Consider the following 21,424-nt stretch of genomic DNA (forward strand, 5'->3'; position numbering starts at 1 on the left):
CAAAGCATGGCTTGGGGCTATTAGTTTAAATGGTCCTAGGGGGCGCTATTTCAGAAATTAGGCCACGCCCACATATTTCAGCTGTCTATGTCTCTTTGTGGTCAGACTAGGATCACTCACCAGAAGTTTCGTAACGATATCACGATAAATGAAGAAATGAGAGGCAAACGTATTTCCATGGCGTGATGGCGATTTTCGCCATGCTCCCAAAGCCCTGCCTTTTTTTGAAACCTTCCAGTACTGGATACCAAGTGACCTCAAGTTGTCTACTGCTATTTGCCAGAGACTCCTGCTGATTGGGTAAAAGGAGTCCAGTAGGGAGCTGTGAAAAAAAGAGTGGTGCGGCGACAGGTCAAAGTTTGAGGCTTAGCCACGCCCACACCTTTCAACTTTTGAAAAATCCGACGGTTGAATTTTTTCCTCTATGTCTTAAGACTATATAGCAGAAGTTTGAAAGTGATTGGTGAAAAGGGCGACGGAGTATCACTCTCCAAACAACGTGTGTGAAAACCACTAAATCGCGCACTTGGACCAAAATGGCCGACTTCCTGTGCGACTTTGCACTTGGCTTCAAGAGACTTTTTTGTAGGTCCTGAGACACCACATTAGTGTACCAAATTTCGTAATCCTCAGTCAAAGCATGGCTTGGGGCTGACAGTTTTAATGGTCCTAGGGGGCGCTATTTCAGAAAATAGGCCACGCCCACCAGATGTTCACATCAGATCTTTTGGGGGGCCGGACTAGGATCACTCACAAGAAGTTTCGTGACGATATCTTTGGAAATGACGAAATGGGAGGCAAACGTAAGGCCAAGGCGGTACGCCTGAATTCGCCGCGCCGCCACAGCCCCGCCCTCTGCCGAAAACTCCCATAAAGTGACGCCAAGCAACCCCCACTTGTCTTGAGTTACCAGCTACAAATTTGTGGTGATTAAGTGAAATGGGGCAATTTGGGACCTTTCACAGTAAAACTTGATCTTTTTGGTCCTGAGGGGGCGGGGCTTGTGTGATGTCATCATCCGACCTTTCAGTTTACTTTGTGGGTGGATGACGAATGACCACAGAAAGTTTGGTAACTCTATTCCATTCAGTTATGAAGTTATAGCAATTTAAATATTTTTGGCGAGTAGTCAAACTTCGAGGCCTGGCTCCGCCCCTTCAACATATACGAAAACTCAGAATCCTTATCTCATTTTGTTCGCCCATCCCTTCTGAGCAATTTTACACAATTTTTGAGACGATCGTGCGAAAAATGATCGAGCAATCCAATCAGAAACGGACCCTAAAAACGGCAAAAACGGCAAAAAATCGCCATTTCAACCCAAAATGGCCGACTTCCTGTTTGATATTGACCATGGTTGCAAGAGACTTTTCTGTGCGGACTGTTGAGTACTACAAGTGTACCAAATTTCATAACTGTACGATAAACTAAGCTTTATGGAGAGGGTTTTTTTTCACTTTGTAGGGGGCGCTGTTCAGCCATTTTCTTTGCGATTTTTTTGGGACCTTTAAAATATCAAATTTTTCACCAGGCCTGACAAGTGTGCAAAATATTGTGAGTTTTGGGGTATGTTAAGGTCCCCAAAAAGCTGTTCAAAGGGGGCACGGAATAACAAAAAATAATAATAATCAGAGCAAAAACAAGAGGCGTTCGCAGCGCTTTCGCTGCTCGGGCCTAATTAAAGCTGCAAGCAGCGTCGTTCGGCCCTCGCAGCTCCGCGCCGCTCCGGCCTGGCCGGCAGCCCTGGGCACCAGGGCACGTCCGCAGAACACAAACGTCGACCACCCCAACACCAGAAACGGCTAACGGCCACCTTGTCCGCACCTCACCCTGACTCAGCATCCCCTTTGAGCTCACCATTACATTTTATGTCTCACCACTAGGGAATCCTCTATCTTTACCACACTGGTGGTGTGATGACAGTGACCAACTTTAATGCTATTCTGACCATGTTTTTTAAAGTTATCGAAGGATAACGTTATCTAGGTGGCGCTGTGACCAACTACAGAAAAGTCCCATTGAGGTCAGCTTTGGTGACATTATATAACATTCACCAACCGTTTGTGCCTCATTGGCTAAAGGGCATGATTGTTCATTGCCATATTCAGTTTCGGGCAAATCGGAGGCCGTTTGTGGAAGTTACAGTCAAATGTAAGGTCATGGCGTCACGCCAGCATTCACCATGGCATCAAAGCCCCTCCCTTTCTGGAAAGCTATCAGATCTGAATGGTCATTAAAACATCATGAAGACAATGTATGACCTGAGTGTCATTTTCACTAAATTAGAGGGGACAAATATGGCCATTTCACCATAAAACAATAGACTTCCTGTTGTCAGGGGGCGGGGCTTAGGTGATGTCAGCTGTCCACATTGTCGTTGTCTTGAGATGTGGTCAGTGATCACACAGACAAAGTTTGAATTAGATCTGATCATGCACATGGGAGTTATTAAGTCAAGTAATGTCATGGCGAAAGGTCAAAGTTTGAGGCTTAGCCACGCCCACACCTTTATACTTATTTAAAATCCGACGGTTGAATTTTTTCCCCTTTGACTTAAAAGTACATAGCATAAGTTTGAAGGTGATCTGTGTAAAGGGCGACGGGCCATCAATGTCCAAACAACGTGTGCGAAAACCACTAAATCGAGTACTTGGACCAAAATGGCCGACCTCCTGTGCGAAATTTCGCTTGGCTCCAAGAGACTTTTTTGTAGGTCCAGAGACCCTACATGAGTGTACCAATTTTCGTAATCCTCAGTCAAACCTTGTCTTGGGGCTGACAGTTTTAAAGGTCCTAGGGGGCGATATTTCAGAATATAGGCCACGCCCACAAATCTCAGCTGCCCAATTCTATTGGGGGTCAGACTAGGATCACTCACCAGACATTTTGTGGCGATGTCACGATAATTGAAGAAATGAGAGGCAAACGTATTTCCATGGCGTGATGGCGAATTTCGCCATGCTCCCAAAGCCCCGCCTTTTTTCAAAACCTTCCAGTACTGGAGACCAAGTGACCTCAACTTGCCTGCTGCTATTTACCAGAGATTCCTGGTGATTGGGTAAAAGGAGTCCAATAAGGAGCTGTGAAAAAAAGAGTGGCGTGGCGAAAGGTCAAAGTTTGAGGCTTAGCCACGCCCACACCTTTATACTTATTTAAAATCCGACGGTTGAATTTTTTCCTCTATGTCTTAAGACTATATAGCAGAAGTTTAAAAGTGATTGGTGAAAAGGGCGACGGAGTATCACTCTCCAAACAACGTGTGTGAAAACCACTAAATCGCGCACTTGGACCAAAATGGCCGACTTCCTGTGCAACTTTGCACTTGGCTCCAAGAGACTTTTTTGTAGGTCCTGAGACACCACATTAGTGTACCAAATTTCGTAATCCTCAGTCAAAGCATGGCTTGGGGCTGACAGTTTTAATGGTCCTAGGGGGCGCTATTTCAGAAAATAGGCCACGCCCACCAGATGTTCACATCAGATCTTTTGGGGGGCCGGACTAGGATCACTCACAAGAAGTTTCGTGACGATATCTTTGGAAATGACGAAATGGGAGGCAAACGTAAGGCCAAAGCGGTACGCCTGAATTCGCCGCGCCGCCACAGCCCCGCCCTCTGCCGAAAACTCCCATAAAGTGACGCCAAGCAACCCCCACTTGTCTTGAGTTACCAGCTACAAATTTGTGGTGATTAAGTGAAATGGGGCAATTTGGGACCTTTCACAGTAAAACTTGATCTTTTTGGTCCTGAGGGGGCGGGGCTTGTGTGATGTCATCATCCGACCATTCAATTTACTTTGTGGGTGGATGACGAATGACCACAGAAAGTTTGGTAACTCTATTCCATTCAGTTATGAAGTTATAGCAATTTAAATATTTTTGGCGAGTAGTCAAACTTCGAGGCCTGGCTCCGCCCCTTCAACATATACGAAAACTCAGAATCCTTATCTCATTTTGTTCGCCCATCCCTTCTGAGCAATTTTACACAATTTTTGAGACGATCGTGCGAAAAATGATCGAGCAATCCAATCAGAAACGGACCCTAAAAACGGCAAAAACGGCAAAAAATCGCCATTTCAACCCAAAATGGCCGACTTCCTGTTTGATATTGACCATGGTTGCAAGAGACTTTTCTGTGCGGACTGTTGAGTACTACAAGTGTACCAAATTTCATAACTGTACGATAAACTAAGCTTTATGGAGAGGGGTTTTTTTCACTTTGTAGGGGGCGCTGTTCAGCCATTTTCTTTGCGATTTTTTTGGGACCTTTAAAATATCAAATTTTTCACCAGGCCTGACAAGTGTGCAAAATATTGTGAGTTTTGGGGTATGTTAAGGTCCCCAAAAAGCTGTTCAAAGGGGGCACGGAATAACAAAAAATAATAATAATTAAAGCTGCAAGCAGCGTCGTTCGGCCCTCGCAGCTACGCGCCGCTCCGGCTTGGCCCGCAACCCGGGGCGCCAGGGCACGTCCGCGGAACAGAAACGTTGACCACCCCGACAAAAAGTAACCGCTAATGGTCACCTCGTCTGCACTTCACCCAGCCTCAGCATCCTCTCTGAGCCCACCATTAAATTACACATCTCACCACTAGGGCATGCTCTATCTTTATCTCACTAGTGGTGTGATGACACAGACCACCTTTAATGCTTTTCTGATCATGATTTTTGAAGTTATAGTAGGCTAAATTTATCCAGGGGGCATTGTGACCAATCACAGAATAATCCCATTGAGGTCAGCTTTGGTTGACAAAGATCGTTTTCTGTTATTTTGGCATCAATCAGACGTTGTGTGTTCTTTCTAGAGACAGTGAGCTAAAATGGGTGGAGCTACAGGGATTTGAACCAACAACCACATCAATGTGTTTGGTGAAGTCACGTGATGTCACAAGCCAAGTATAATGCCATTCTGACCTCAGCACAGCTTATCAGTTTGCAATTTAATAAATGGCAATTGCACCACAAGTTGGTCCAATGAGTGTTGTTCTATAAAATAATCATTAGTGTAAGTTTCAACCCAATAAATCTATGTGTTGTGCTAACATCATCAATATGTGTGACGTGATCTGGTAACATGTAGGGACTTACTGAATGGACTTCAGATACTGTAAACATGCTTCATGTCTTATCTGTATTTTTTGCCGGCACCCAGATCCTATGTCATTATTGTGGGCGAGCTCATGTACTAGAGGCGTGATCCATCCCTCTTCATAACTTGTTTTTTTGTTATTTCGTTTCTCACATTTGTCTCACACAGAAATACTAATGAACGTAGGTTAAACCAGAATCAGTTTTATTTAAATGTATGTAGTAGCTGGTTTCGTTTTATTTTACAGTGGGCTGAAAGGTGAATCAACAAGATTGTATAAACTCAGTTGACATTAGAAATTAATTCATAGGATTCTCCATCATAGCACTATACAAGCTCATTATGTCTTTTGTATGTTACATTTTAAAAACTGTGATTAGTTGAGATGTTATGCTTTTTTCAACAGATACCAGTCAGAGGGGACAAACAGGACATGTCAAGCTGCAAATCTGCAATCAAGCTCAGTCATGGAAAAGTCGTCCCTCCTGTGGTTATCTTCCAAAGTTATCATCCATGTTTCTGTACTCCAACACAGCTAATTCTGTTGTTGAATCATTGAGCAGAAGGTCATCAGGTTTTTCAAAAGCCTGTAAATCACCTGCTGATTGAAATAAGGTGTGTTGAAGCACAGTTAAAACTAAAACATGCTAGCTACTGCTTTTCCAGGACCAGGAGAGGGTATGGCTGTTGTGGTTTGAAAAGGGCAGTGTGGCATTATTAGCTTTTCCACTTGAAGGCCTCATCCTCTCCTCCTCATCACATAAGAAAAGGGGAGTTGAGCTTAACTGTGGCCAAATTAATGTTTAAATGAATATTAACCTATTTTATAGAGGACTCAAGAGTGAATTTTGATGATGGTAGGGAGGTTAAGTGACTGTAGCTGTGCAGCTGAAATGTCTGGTGTGGACAGGATAAGGGAAGGGCCATATTAAGTGCAGATATGTCTGGAGAGCAGATTAGGTGAAGTGAAGTAGGATGTAGCCTAGCCAAGCAACTATTGTAGTACTCAGTGGTGGGGTCTTGTGATGTCAGTTTGCTATTTAAGGTTGGGAAGAAAGCTAGAGGCTGTAGGGTCAGGTTCCTGTTATAGGAAGGCAACATGGATAGTGAATATGAATTTTAGGAGAGACCCTCTGTTTCCAGTTGTGGGGGAACATAATGCCATGTATGGAAGATGTCACTGTCCTGAGCCAGTGGATCGTGCCACTTGGAGCCAAGCTAAGAAAGCTTAGATGTGGGGATGGTGTATTGAACATCAAATAGAGCTAAGTGTTCTTTTATCTTTATTTTGCATTTTATTGGGTATGGGGATTGACCATTGTTGAGCTTTTATTTGTGCAGAATCAGTGTTAATCTAGGTTAAGACATCTGGAGTGAGGAGGAGGGTTTAGGCTTAGTAGACCATAGATATATATATACATAGATGCCCAATGGACTGGTGCCGCCTATTGGAGATGTTGTAGTGGCTGGTTGCCATTTGAGATGTTTCTCCATTTGCCCCTGTACATGCTGAGGAAGGTGCTGACCCAAGTTAAAAAACACATTTTATGAAGCTTTTTCACAAAAGCAGACACAAGGTATGGCATGACAATTAAATTATAGACACAAGGTATGGTATTATAATTAAAATATAAATGTGTTTAACCACGATATGTAATAATTTTTAATAGAAATATCTAACTGATAGGGTAGAAAAGCAAGTAGTAATCTCATATGATATTTTGTCAATAGTACGACGGTTGTTGTAACCAACGGCTGCACATAAACGGGCATTGCTGCTCAGTCTGCTTTGATTTTGGAGAGTGAGGAGACCCATCCAATATGGCGGCGTTGTTTTTACGTTCTCCAGCGTCAAATGTGGCGTCTACATAATCATGTCTATAGACCCTTTTACTACTTACGTCATCAAAAGTTGCGTGCGCAGCCTGGCAACGAGAGTGAAGGGTTCCTCATTCACACTCGATACTAAAACAGCGTTTTAAACCCTTTGTTTTGAAGTTCTGAGTACATAAAAATGTCGGGTTGTTGCGTGTATGGATGCCAGAATCACTTCTCTTCAAGCAGTGGACTGAAACTTTACAGAATTCCGAAGGGAGCAAATCCATTTCAACAAAATCGGAGGCGTCTGTGGCTGCAGGCCATCAAAAGGGTTGATGAAAACTGGACTGAAAACACGATCCAAAATGCTCGAGTTTGTAGCGCCCATTTTATATCAGGTAAGGTTATTATGTACTAAGATTACACCAGAAAGCTGGTTAACTTGTGTTCTATAAAATAAAGTAAGTTGTGTTTGCTGGTTTGCTTTTAAGCAGTCTATTTATTTACAGGCGAGGTGTCATTGGACTCCTCGAGTCCTGATTTTGTGCCTTCTGTGTTTACGTACACAAAGCGAAGTCCAAACCCCCATGCAAAGATGGACAGGTAATGTTTACACCTTCCCATCACAGATATATTTAATATTTAGAAATTCTTGCTATTCATGATGTTCAGTGTTATTATATCTTGGCTCTTGACTTGTGTAACTGTTAAGTAATTTAGACCTGTTACATTAAGGTATCAACGGAAAAGGAGAAGGGATGAAACGTCTTGCATGCCATCAAATCAGCTGGCTGCTTCAGAGAATACAGATCAGCAACCATCATTGGCTCACCATGCCGGTAAGGATTTTGTATTTTCTGTTACAATAAAAATATTTGTGTGGACTTGTTGCTGCATTTGATAACTTTTCATATTTCTGTGTTAAAGCTGAAGAGGACCTCCCTGTTCCAAGGAGAGAATAAGATGGCCTACAACAAAGATATGCTGTGCTTCATAAAAACCATGTCAACCTGCAGCTGGAGTTTGAAAAACTTAAGGCAGAAAATTGCAAGCTTAAAGAGGAGCTGACAAATTAAGCGTTTTCCAATGCAAATATTAGGTGCAACAGGGGAGCACTGTTTTTTTCACAGGACTTACAACTCTTGTCTTTGATTGGCTCCTAACAAAAGTAACAGATAGTGTGGAGATAATTTGCCAAAAACTAACCGCTCAAGATCATCTATTGGTTGTACTAATGAAATTAACACTGGGTCTAAGCAACATGGATTTGGCATACAGATTTAATGTTTCTAAAACAACTATATCAAATATTTGTCGAAGCTGGATACCTGCCGTGTCTGTAATACTTAAACCACTCATTAAATGGCCAAGTAAGGGAGCCGTACTAAAGAGCATGCCCAAAGTTTTCAGACGGAATTTCAAACGATGTCGGTGCATAATAGACTGTACAGAAATGTTCATTTCTAGACCTAGCAATCTAACTGCTAGGGCCCAGACATGGTCAAATTACAAACACAGCAACACAATTAAATATTTGATTGGCATCACCCCAGTTGGAGCAATTTCCTTTCTGTCACCTGGATGGGGTGTAAGGGTTTCAGACAAACAAATAACAAAAGAGTCGGGGTTGGTCTTTTAGAACACAATGATGAGATTGTAGCTGATAGAGGATTTCAAATCCGAGATGAACTTGCCGCTTGTGGAGCCACTCTCCGTATACGTCATTTCACAAAAGGGAAAAGCAACTCTCTGCTCAGGAGGTAGACTCATCAAGACAACTGTCTCGTGTCAGGATACACGTTGAATGAGTAATAGGACGCTGGAAGAAATGTAAGATTTTTCAAACAGTAATTCCTGTGTCACAACTCAACATTCTAGATGTGATTGTGTGTGCTGCTCTAACAAACCTCTGTAAGAGCGTTGTAAAACACACCAAAAATTATCAACTTCCATGATCCCATGCAGACAAGAAACAGTGCTACTGTCATTTGCTAGAATATGTAAAACTGATTTTGCATTAGTGTACGAAAAAAATGTAAATCTGCTGTTTTTTTGTACTAAATAATAAATTTTAAATTTTCTTTGTATGTGATTGTCAGAAACAATTCGATTGTGCACTAATTAAATCTTTGTAGTTTCAACATTAGATGCAAACTAAAATACACACATACAAACACCGTTGAATCCTAAAGAATTGTTTATTTGAAAATAGTTTGAGCATCAACACCATTCTTTTAAATCTAAGAATTAGCCAGAAGGCTTTTTATTTTAAAAAATAAATAAATACAATTAACAATAATCACATATTCTAAGTTAATTGTGTGTTTTGTAACAAAAATAAATCATATATATATATTTCTATTTTGGTCTCTGCCGGTCTCTGCCGAGCTCTGCCGAGCGGTGGAGGCTGTGTGTTGTGTTTCAATCGGCCAAACGGGACGAGACCAGTCGTCCAATTGCTGACAAGAAAATCAAAGGGTAGGAATGGGAATGTATCCAATCAGCGTCGACGTTGTTTCAGAAGCATGACGGGCGATAGAGCTACCGCCAAAGGCTTTCGCTAGTGCTCGGTAGAACTCGGAGATCTACTCCAGCACGTTTTTGGTCGTGACTCGTGATGGTCGTGACGCATACGGAATAAACATGGAAGCCAGTGCGCCTACAACCAGCAGCAGCATGGATACCGGATCTCAGCAGCCACTGAATTCAGTTCGGTCTCTTCTCCAGTTCGAGAGGAGAACTATGGTGGAAAAACTTAATGTCAAAGAGCTTGGACCAGATCAGCCCGACGTAAAGATAAGCCAGCAGGAGGAGGAGAGAGGTAAACTGTACACACGAGGCTTCTGGGAAGGCTTGGCTAGCTGGATGCAATCACGCTAATGCGTTATTTTGCTTTCCAAACATATGTGACAGATGAGGCATGGATTGAGTCAGGAGTTACGGACATGAAACATTTTTCTGAGAAGGTGAAGAAACATGAGTTATCCCGGGCGCACATGGACAACACGGTGAAGCTAGCTATGCTAGGCAGAGCTAACATAGCCATGCAGCTCGAGACGAGGGACGCGGGCTTGCAGTGAAGAAACACAATGAAGAAGTGGATCAGAACCGGCACATTTTGTCCAAGAGAGAGATGTCAACACAGTGTATGAGCACAAGGATGACCTCCTCAGATTTTTCCAGATCAGAGACTCGGATGACTTTGATCCAATCACTGAGAGAGAGGCAGGAGGCTTTGTGAGAATGCTGGAGGAAGAAGATTTCAGCTTTCTGCTGGCATTGTTTCACAAGATTATGCCACATGTGGACATGCTGTTCAACCAGCTGCAGAAGAGGAACATTGACTCTGTCTCCATCACAAGGGTCATCCAGAGCTTCACCAACAGCATGCAAAAGATCAGGTACATACTTGTTTATTTAATATTATTGTGATGAAATTCTCCAGTATGTTAGTTTCACAAACGGTAATGTGGATGTGGACCATATATGGTCATGTTATTTTATGTGCAATTTAATGCAGTATTTTTCAGCCTTGGTCCGCAAGGCAGCGTGCCAATAGTCAGACACACGTGGATTAATCCCTTTGTCCAATAATGTAAGACAGGAAATAAAAGAGCTGTGCTTAATTCAGGAAATAGTGAAGTTGTGCACAAAGCTCAGAAAGCATAAGTTTGTTAAAAAAAATAGCACAGCCCCACCAAAAATATTTTTCACCAGCCGCCACTGTTCTCTTATACTGATATAATAAATATTTTCGGTAAGTATCGTACTTTATGTTTGCATTTAGTAATTTAGCATACATTGAGACTTTTGTGACATTTTTTGCCATGTTTGTTTTTGTTTTACCACCCGTATTTTTTTTTTCAGATGCATTTTTCACGGAGGCTTTTTATTGTTTTATGTTAGATTCGTTTTTGTAAATAATGAAAGAAATCAGGAAATCTTCTAGAAATAGGAAATGTTCCTCAAGATCTGTTGATGAGGAGCAAGATGTGCCCTCATCGTTTTTCCGTCACAAACGCAGTAAGTTTCTCTGCACTAAATATTTCCACTAAAGACGTTCCAGTTTTTGTTGTCCAGTATTTGTGCTAATACTATTACTATTCTATTATACTACTACTGCTACTTCCAGGAAAACAAAACCTCCATATACATCTGTGGTTGAGGATTCAGGTGCGAGTGAAGATGATTTCCCATCACAGCTGCAGTAAGTTTATCTACAGTTCAAAAATATTTTTAACTTTAGTTCTGTGTTTAATTTTATTTTATTCAGTTTTCATTTACCAGTATTTACTGCTTGAAAATTTAAATGTTATATGATTTGATATATTTTTAATTTTAGAGATTCTTCTGATGAGCCATTCACCAGCAATGGGCAGTGTCAGAGGAAGGATCTTGCTGGAGATGCTCCACATCTTCTAGACTCCTGGACAACAAAGTCAAACCCAGGTACTGTCAACCCACGCCACCCAGATTTATCCCCAGAAGAACTCCTGGCTATCAGCTTCCCGTCATGGATAAACCAGGTACACGCAGTGCAAAAAAGCACTCCCTGGATGTGCTAAGAATGCAAGAAAGTATTTTGTCTGCAGCAGGACAGGAATTGCTCTGCAGAAGACCACAGCAGCTAAAAACGCCTGAACACTGACAGACAATATCACCTGAAAGTCAGACACTGAAAGTTGTAAATGTAAAAAGATCAATACAAGGTTGTAATCCATGTTAGGTTTGATTTTTGGTATTTCAGATTTTTTATTCATGTACATCTGTATTTTCTCTTCATACATATCTGAAGAAAAATGAAATCAGTTTTTTTCTGTTATTAAATTTTTTTTTTTGGGTAATTTCAAACAAAATAGCTGCAAAATCTTTACAGATACGGAAAGCTAAGCTTGTCCTGAAAATGTTTTGTGCAGATACGACCTTTTTTGACGAATTTATTCAAAGATAAAGATAAACAAGGCCAGGCAGAGTTGAACAATGGCAGAACTAAAAGGTTTTAAGAGCTGGAATTACAGTAACATGAAGCTGAGCTCACAGCTGGTAATGGGGCTCAGGAGGTGACCGTGCTCATTACGTGCTTTATGAGAATACCTTTGATGAGCAATCAAATCACAGGTATGACGTAGAGGCTGCTAGAGCACGCAGAGAGAGTCGGGAGATGAAGAATCCAGCAGGAGATGGTCCGTTATGTAGGAAGGAAGAAAAATAGCGCGGCAGAGAAACAAAACACGACGTGTAAGTTCACCCTATTAAACACGTTGATTGTATGCATTTGTATGATTATACATTTTAACTGTATTCTATTGTTTTTCTGCTGTAGTTTAAAAACAGCTGCTGTGTGCTTCCTAACCTCAGTGAGCGTCCAGAGAAGAGTGAAAACAGCCAACATCCACAGCTATGTTGGATGTTTATCAGAGAGAACATATGTGTTGATATGAATTCACACTATTAAAGGTAAAATGTTCCTTTGGAAGTAAAGTGATGTTTACATGCTAAATACATATCCCATTACCTGACTAAGCTTGGTGTGAACATTCAAGTCACTATGAAATCTGCTGCAAGCCTCTAAGGTGACAGAGCTTCATTGCAAGTGCTATATGTGACTGATGGGTTAGAAAACATGTGAGAGTTTCTAAAATGTGTCACATGTGAGGTTAAAATGTAGAAAGTGGTGTGTGTGCTTTAAGCTGCCCAACATTTTTGAGTGTGTGACCTTTGTTAAATGTGATCCACTTCCTGCTGTAATGTGGACTTTTATAGAGCTGAGTAACTGGAGTAGATTACACACCTAAGTAGCTGTAGTACATTACACACCTGAGTAACTGGAGTAGATTACACACCTGAGGATGAGAGCCAGTAGTTTATATTTAATGTGAGTAAACTGCATCTACCTGACATCACTCAGAGACAAAGTACTTCTGACTCTTAAAGTCATTTATTAAAAGCATGCCTGCTACAAACTCAAGTATTTCAGTGTAAAAATAACTTCACATGTGTGATATGCACGTGGAGTCACAAGTTAACTTTTATCTGCTAAGGTGTTCACTGCAGTCAAAACACCCTCCATGCTTCTGCTGGTTGGCTGCTTTGTCCAGGTGAGCTGTGTGTTTTTAGACTGCCTGTCTGTCAGTTCACAGAAGAACTGCATCATGGTATTAAACTGTTCATCTGCCCTGTTTTCAGCCTCTGACCCAAGCATCTGTACTGTCTTGTGGTTTCTGTGTACAGTGAGTTTGCAGCGCTGCAGTGCTCTTGTTCAGGCTTGGTGTGGAGGCCTTTTACACCTGTTGATTTACTGTGATCTTGTCATGGCTCTGCTTTTCCTCTGCTGCTGTGCTCTTAACCCCTTCTTTCCACAGGAGCCGTCAGCAGCACGTTACTGCAGCAGCACGTCATAGCTGCTGATAGGAGCCGCTGTGGTCAACAGAACCTTTTCCACCGGAGCCGTCAGCAGTGCGAGTCGGCCGCGTCTCAGGAGCAGCATGTCGCGGCCTTTACGCTCCGGTTCTATTTTCTACGCGCGACGCCTCTGAAATGGGTCAAGTTCGACATTTTTGGGGAAGGAAAGACAGGAAATCGGACGCGGAAATGGAGAGAAGCTCCCGAGATTTTCAGAATAAAGAAACGTACTGCCTTCTGGTTGCTTTACTTTTAAAAAAGGTTACTAACTGCAGCCCCGTGAGAAGTTATCACCTAGCTAGCGGTCTCCTTTGTCTTTCAGGTCCGTATTGGCGATTATAAAACGGACAGAACATAAAACACAAACCATGTTGTAGTTTTCTCCTGCTTGTTGTTGTGTTTACTGACGAAGTCACTCGTGTGACTTCGTGCTCGGTCGGTGACAGCTGCTCCCCTGCTGCTTCGCGTCTCGTGGGAAGGGCCAAGCAGCAGCTTGACGTGCTGCTGCAGTAACGTGCTGCTGACGGCTCCAGTGGAAAGAAGGGGTAAGTGTTTGCAGGTGAGCAGGTTGGAGAGCCCCAGCTGCAGCTGATGACCATCAGCCAGGCCAGAGGATATAAGGAGCAGTGTTGCCACACTTCAGCGCCAGTTGATACTCTATTGTTGGGTACTGTAGCTCTCCTCGTTCCTGTTTAAATCTAGCCTCGTGTTTTTTCTCCCCCGTGCTTAGTTTTATTCTCCTTGTCTGCTGCAGTACCAGCCCTGGATTCTTACCTCAGCTTCCTGCTGTCTGAAGTGGATTTTTCACCCAACGCCGCTCAACTCCTCTGGTCTCCCGCTCTCCACCTCTCACCTGTCCTGGATTACTTCACTGCCTGCTACTCCTCTCCACCAGACCATCTCCAGCTCAGACCTGACTTGCCTCCCTCTCCTGCTCAAAATCCCACTTCACACAGTAAGACTATGCCACCATTACTCCGGTGTTTGCCTGGTTGTCAGTATTCATTTTGTTATCTTCTATTTTAGGATTGGAATACTCCCCCTGGCCCAGTTTGGATCAGCGCTTTTTGTTATTATTTTTCTTTATAATAAAACATGTATAATTTTACTCACCTCTCTCTCCGTGTGTGATTCTTTCATGTGGGTTAAAAGACTGCAGCCCTACATGACAAATCTGGATGAGCTTGTTGTGTCCTTAGTGTTCCCTGTGTGTAGCCTAGTTTGTAACTGAATAAATGTTGTGATTTCTGGTAGTGATTGAGTCCTTGTTGTTTGAGATATTCTCAGGTACCAACACAAACCTGGGTTTAATCGTGATGGTTATTACCATAAGTGAGGCTCGTAATTCCATAGACAAAGGATGGTTAAATGGTTAAAAATGTTAGAAAGACAAATGTTAATTTTACAGCACTGTAATTTGACATCAATGATGTATTGTGATGTAATTACAGTTGACATTTTGTGTAATTTACAGAAATTGAACAGAAACATGAAAATCAAATCATATTCAGTAGGTGTAACATGGCTACAATCTTCATTAAATAATAGCTAACAGAAGTTATTTGACAAATGTTTGTTTTCAAAAGGGTTATGTAATGCAAATGTTCCTTATTTTCTTGTTGTCATTGGGGTCTTCATTATTACATGTAGCAAAAATTATGTATTTCAGTGTGGAGAAAGCAAAGTTGTGGGCAGGTGAGAAGATCCATATGGAATCAGGAAGTGTACATGAGCAACAGTCTATAAGAGAATGGTGATGATGCATGTAGGAAACAGCTTACAGTGTTTATTTGGAGTGTGGACAGGACATGCACTGAAGACCAGATGATTTAAGTAAGGGAGGCCATCCATGGAGCCAGGGAACAGATTCAAACGTGGTTCTGGAGGAGAGGATGGTAGCTATTAAGGCGTCATGAGTTGCTGGAGTTTTGCAATCCTACGGAATGAACAAAGGCAGATGAAGAGGTAAAGTTTCAAAAAGATAAACTGACTGGATGCTACCCCTTAGGAATACAATCTGGTGGTGAGGAGCTGTTGATCTGATTCCTTTATTCCTCCTATCTGATAGGTGGGCCAGCCCCCTGTGTGGAATTACCATCCAACAGCCTACAGGACAAAATGAAAAGTTCACATGGGTTACAGACTACATTTTGACATGTGTGTTATTCTTCTGGTATTATTTAATGTGTATATATTACTGATATTAGTACATTTTTCATTTTAAAGGTAATGTCATATGCAAGGATCAACTCCTTTATATGTGATGTACGTTAAAAACGGTATAAATAATTAAACTCTAATGCAAGATATGAGAGTACTGTAGAATGTTGTAAAAGCTGAATGTCAGGCTCTATCATGGAGAATGAAATGACTATATATTAAGCGTTCTTGCAAGAAGAGGCAAAGCACAGTAGACTGATATCCTAGTATAAAATTACTCACATAAAATAACTGTCACATATTTTAGCATGTGCAAATGGGGTAGGAACCTGCAGCGTGCTGATATGATCATTTGTGCAGCTGATTCCTTTTTCTAGTAAAAAATCACGTGTAAAACATACACAGCATTGTAATTTAAAGAGATGGGGAAAAAAATCAAATTTATGTTTAATGCTCAGTTAATCATTACAGTGTTTGAATTGAAACATGATGTCAAAGTATTCGGTAAAACCAGTAGGAAAATGGCTGCAAGTTCAGCGAACTTATAATTGTTTATTCGACAGGAAAAAAGAACACCATAAATCTGGCGATGTGGTAAGTAGCACCTATGCTATGGGAGACGTTTCTACGTGCTGATTTTCGATTTGTAGTGTTTTTTTTTTTCAAAACTTTATTGAACAAGGTGAAACCGGTTTGTAGCGTTACTAATTGTGAAAAAAGTAAAGTGACGTCAAGTCCCGGAGTTCTATTGGTTGTTTGGTTTCAAAAACCGTCTTCCGCCCCACTGATTGGTTGAGACAACCTTTAACTGAAATAGGCGCCCAAAACGCTTCAGTCTTTTACAGACCCGCTTTGAGTGTACCTCGTGTATATTCAGAGTTCTCCCTAACCCTCGTTTTCCAAGTTGGTATCAACCATATTTGGAGAGCTTCCTTCACCTCTGTTCCTCTGTTTGCATTTAACGCAGCGCATCGTCTTCTGTTGAGGTGAGTCAAATTTGCTTGTTTTTTGGCGGTGTTTAAACATGATAAGATTTGGCTGTTGTAAGTTAGCTTCTCTGCTATTCTGCTGGCTCTAAATCCATGTTAATAGCCTGTGTGTGCAAATTTATTTCAGTGGGGTGTTTGTGTAGGCTTGTAAATTAGACCGCTAGTTTTGCTGTAATTGTCAGGGAAAGCATTCTTTGGAAGCTGCGGAGGTCTGGTTTAGCAATGTTCGGTGACTGGGATCAAGGCCGGATTAAACATATGGGCAAGTGGGCAATTGCCCAGGGCCAGAGGTGGAAAGTAATGAATTACATTTACTCACGTTACTGTAATTGAGTAGCTTTTTTGTATATTTATACTTTTTAAGTCGTTTTTAAAAGCTGTACTTTTACTTTTCCTTGAGTAAGTTTTTAAAAAAGAATTGTAATTCGCTACATTTTAAATCATATCCGTTACTGAGTAAAAATAAATTATAGGCTAAATAAATTACAAATATTACGTGAAGCAGCGTCGGAACGGAAAGAGACACCTGCATGAGCGCCACGTCTAAACCGTTGGGGGTGTGTGGGTGTACACTTTTGCTCAAAGACATAAGTTCAGTCGATCAACTTGCTGTTCACCTCCTCTCTCCCTCCTGTGGGTTGGAACCCGCACTTTCGCGCACCGGTGTGACGTCATCGGAATTCTGCTCGGTTCGGTAGCCGGACTCGGTTCCGTGTTTGAAATGTGTTTCCCTACCGCTCCGCACGGCAGCGGCAAAATAACGTTTAGCGCTCATAACAAGCGGATTATCAGCGCTCTGCTCATAAAACAGAAGACCTGCAGGCCTCTGTGAGTTAATCCTGATATTGTTCAGGTGTAAACATTGTGCTCCATCGCTGTGTTTGAACTCAGAAGATGCTTCTTGATGCCACAGATATGTGATGATTTAGCTTGTTTCTTTATTTTAGTCCAGAATAAGAGATTAAATTATTACAAAAGCAGTTCAGTGTAGTTAAATTAGTCATTCAAATGATTCGAACATGCTGCAGTGTGTGTGTGTGTGCGCGCGCGCGCTTGCGTGTGCATGTGCGGGCGTGCATGTGTGTGTGTGTGTGTGTGTTACACATGTAGAACTGCTTGAGACAGCGTGGTTTCATTAAATGCATCTTATATCTTGGGTGAAGTAATGGCTCAGGAAAATAACTTATATTTCATAAATAATGACATCTTAATAGTGTCTATGATAATGTTTTATCTTATCTTTGGTCTGGGAGGTGTAACTTATCATGATACATGCCTTTTAAAACATGTTAATGTGCTACAAGAGGAGATGAATGCAGTGTGTGTGTGTGCGCGCTTGCGTGTGCGCGCGTGCATGTGTGTGTGTGTGTGTTACACATATAGAACTGCATGAGACAGCGTGGTTTCATCAAATCCATGCATCTTATATCTTGGCTGAAGTAATGGCTCAGGAAAATAACTTATATTTCATAAATAATGACATCTTAATAGTGTTTATGATAATGTTTTATCTTATCTTTGGTCTGGGAGGTGTAACATATCATGATACATGCCTTTTAAAACATGTTAATGTGCTACAAGAGGAGATGAATGCATTAATTTAAAGTTCATGTTTGGAGTCCAACTTTCACAGACTGGCTCACGCTGGTGAGGAGACACCATTAGTTCTAGTAACACCTGGGCTCCCAAGGCCTGTTCTGACAGGATGGACGTTACGGGACCCTTAAGGATTCCAGTTGGTTGATTGGATGATTATTTAGGAGGACTGGAATGAACAAACTGATTTCAGTGGTGAAGGGTTAAATGAGTGAGTGAACCCACTACCAAGGATGAACTCTGCTAACTTTAAAAATCAGCTACTCTAAATAAGCATGAAGGTCAGAGAGGAGCTCTAGGATGGACATGGATAAAGGAACTGTAATGTAGAGGTAAAGTAGGGCAGAGCCAACGTTAACAGCTGTCATACGGTCCATCTGAAATATTTGACTTTCATTTAGCTTGTTATGTGACAGGTTAGAGCACAGTCTCATGTTAGAGTTTTGTCATGAAAACATTGAGATAGCTCACATACTGATGGCATCTAAAAAATATATTTTTTTCTCAAAATAAAGAATAATGTTAATCACAATTGAAACTAACCATCCTAGAAAAACCTCGTCCAGTCAGTGTGCACGTCCTGTTCTCACTGATTGAATAGAAATCCCTCCTTCAAGCCTTGCGGGTTTGAGTGTGTGTGTGAGCGCACACACGAGCGCATTGTGAACTGGCGTTGTGATTTAGCACTACTTAGATGTAGCCATTTTTACGCTTACAAAAATGTAACTAAGTAACTTTTACTTTGAGTACATTTTGTTTACGATACTTTTTACTTTTACTTGAGTAAAAATTTAGGCAAGTGCTTTTACTTGTAATTGAGTAAAAAATTATCAAAGTATTGGTACTCGTCATTAAGTAGGAAATTTTAGTAGTCTTTCCACCTCTGCCCAGGGCGCACGATCTCTAAAGGGCCCAGAACAGCAAGGGCACGAGCAAAATAGTGTAGGCCTATGTGTAATCTCCCGCTTTATATTAAACTAGGGTGACCGTACGTCCGGTTTTCCCCGGACATGTCCACTTTTCACTCTGTCCGGGCAGATAGGACAAGAAAATAGTTAAATAAAGACAAGAAAACAAAACAAAGTGTTGAAAAGTAAAATGTAGGTAGATTTATCTCCACTACACGTTTTTACCTGTACAAAACAATAAGTTCTACACATGTCATATTTATACATCTGATACAATTCAGATCACCTTCAAAACTCAGTCACACACCCAGGGCCGTTTCAAGACATTTTGGGGGCCAAGGCAAAATGACCCCGCCCACCCCCACCCCCCATAACTGGGCTCCCCAGAAGCCTCTGTGTAATTCATACCCTCTCTAGGAGTGTTAGTTATACAGTGTTTATAAAAGCTCCTCAGACATCGCTGACATGTTATCAGATGAAAAACTAAATTATCAGACACGCTGTCTCATCTGCTGCTTTTCTGAACCTGCAAAAAGTAACAAAACCATTTGAAAGCCACTATTTGTGGATTCTCTGAAAGTTTCCGTGGAGTGTGGGACAACTTATTTTTTCATTGATCCTATCGTCTAATCTCACAGCTGAAACAAGCATCCTTAATAATCTGTGCACAGGAAGCTTACCGTTGCTGTAGTAAAACAAAAGGTATAATAATTTATTATTAATAAAACCTTGTCGCAGCACTAAAGCAGAAAAATTAGATTTTGCAATAAATATGCTAAATATTTACATATGAATTGTTTTGGAGCCCTTTTATTGGCAGAATTTGATATTAATTTAGTTCTTACAAAAAATGGGTCCCAACGTGGTTTGTGTGGCGTTGCCATAGTGTGATGTCATAGGCACAGATCCCCTGTCCTCTTGTTTGGAAATGGAAATATGGTCACCCTATATTCAACTAACTCTCCACCTGGGCTTTTGCGCTGCACAGAGACGCTTCGCTGCCTATGACTTTGAACGTCAGTTGAGAGTCAGTCTCATGCAGACTGACCAATGAAGAGAGGGCCTCAAGTTAAGACCCTCTCCTCATTGGTCAGTCCACACGAGGTGGGTCAAAGGTTACCCTGAGCGGGTTACGTGATGTCAGGCATTCAAGTATTGAGTATATTTACTGCATATTACAGTAAAATATTCTGTATGTGACCATATTGTGGTGATCCTTGGGTCGTGATGATGGGGCCCTTGAATATTGTTGCCCAGGGTACAACAAAGTGTTAATCTGGCCCTAACTGGGATGACAGGCTGAAATAAAATGGCGGCTTGTTTAAAGACAGTGTTGGCTGGCAGCCCTGTAACAGTGCTAACCACCGTGCTGCCGTAATAATAACATTAAATAACATTCATGATGACATTTAAAGGGGCATGCCAGTAGGTGTGTATCAGGTATTTTGAGCCAATAAGTTGGTTGTGGATCACTGACTACCATGTTTCTTAACATTACCTTACTCCATCTAGAGTGCTACCAGCAGAGTATGTGGTAAAATGGTAATGGTTGTTAAAACATTAACCTAATATGTGAACTGTAGCTTTTAAGTCAAATGCTACTGGCATAGCTCACCTTCAGTCTGCTGTTGAACAAGGGCTAAACCTTCTAGAATTACCATGTCAAAGACCAATCAAAAGTCCTGATCCATCTCCAACAGCATTTAAAACAGATTCATCTGGAAAGCAACTTTGCACAGGGACGGTTTGTCACAGTTACAGCCTGAGAGAGCTTGTATGGATTGACACAGACCTTGGAAAATGCTCAACAGAAACTTTGGGGCACCGTTTACACAGTCCAAAAAAGGTTTTGCTTATTGAATTCCCATCCACTCTGCTACTTCAAGGAGAGAAATTCACACTGAAAGCAGTCATTACATTTCAGGAGGGCCCAACACCATAAACACTCGGGCATTATGTGACGTTCTGTAACAGGACCTCGTACAGTAGCGGCGTTTAAAACAAAGCTAAAGACCCACTTTTATGGTTTTGCTTTTAATTCTGCAGGTTAGATGTTTATATATATATATATTTACATGAGTTTATTCTGCTTTTAAATGATAGTTTTTATTTTTAGTCTCTCAGTCTTACTGTGACACACACAGAAAGATGTGGTCACATTTTTCGTATTGATGCTTTAACCATCTGATGTAATTTATTCCTGTGTGAAAAAAAAATATATATTTAATGGATTCAGGCTAAAAGGAAAAGAAAAAAAACTTAGAGTCTCTAAGGACATTGTCTTTGTAAACTGTTCTGTAAAGGTAATGCACCTTAATGCCAGTAGAGGGCAGTATGATACTTGGCAGCTGACCGGGACAGTTTGGTGCGGACATTGGCGCAGCCGTTAGCTTTTCCTCATTCTGCAATGAAGAGCTAACGCAGCAACACCATACTGATGTCCTGTCTGCTCATTTGACTGTTTT

Source organism: Nothobranchius furzeri, chromosome 3 (genome assembly GCF_043380555.1).
Source record: "Nothobranchius furzeri strain GRZ-AD chromosome 3, NfurGRZ-RIMD1, whole genome shotgun sequence".
Classification (NCBI taxonomy): Eukaryota; Metazoa; Chordata; class Actinopteri; order Cyprinodontiformes; family Nothobranchiidae; genus Nothobranchius; species Nothobranchius furzeri.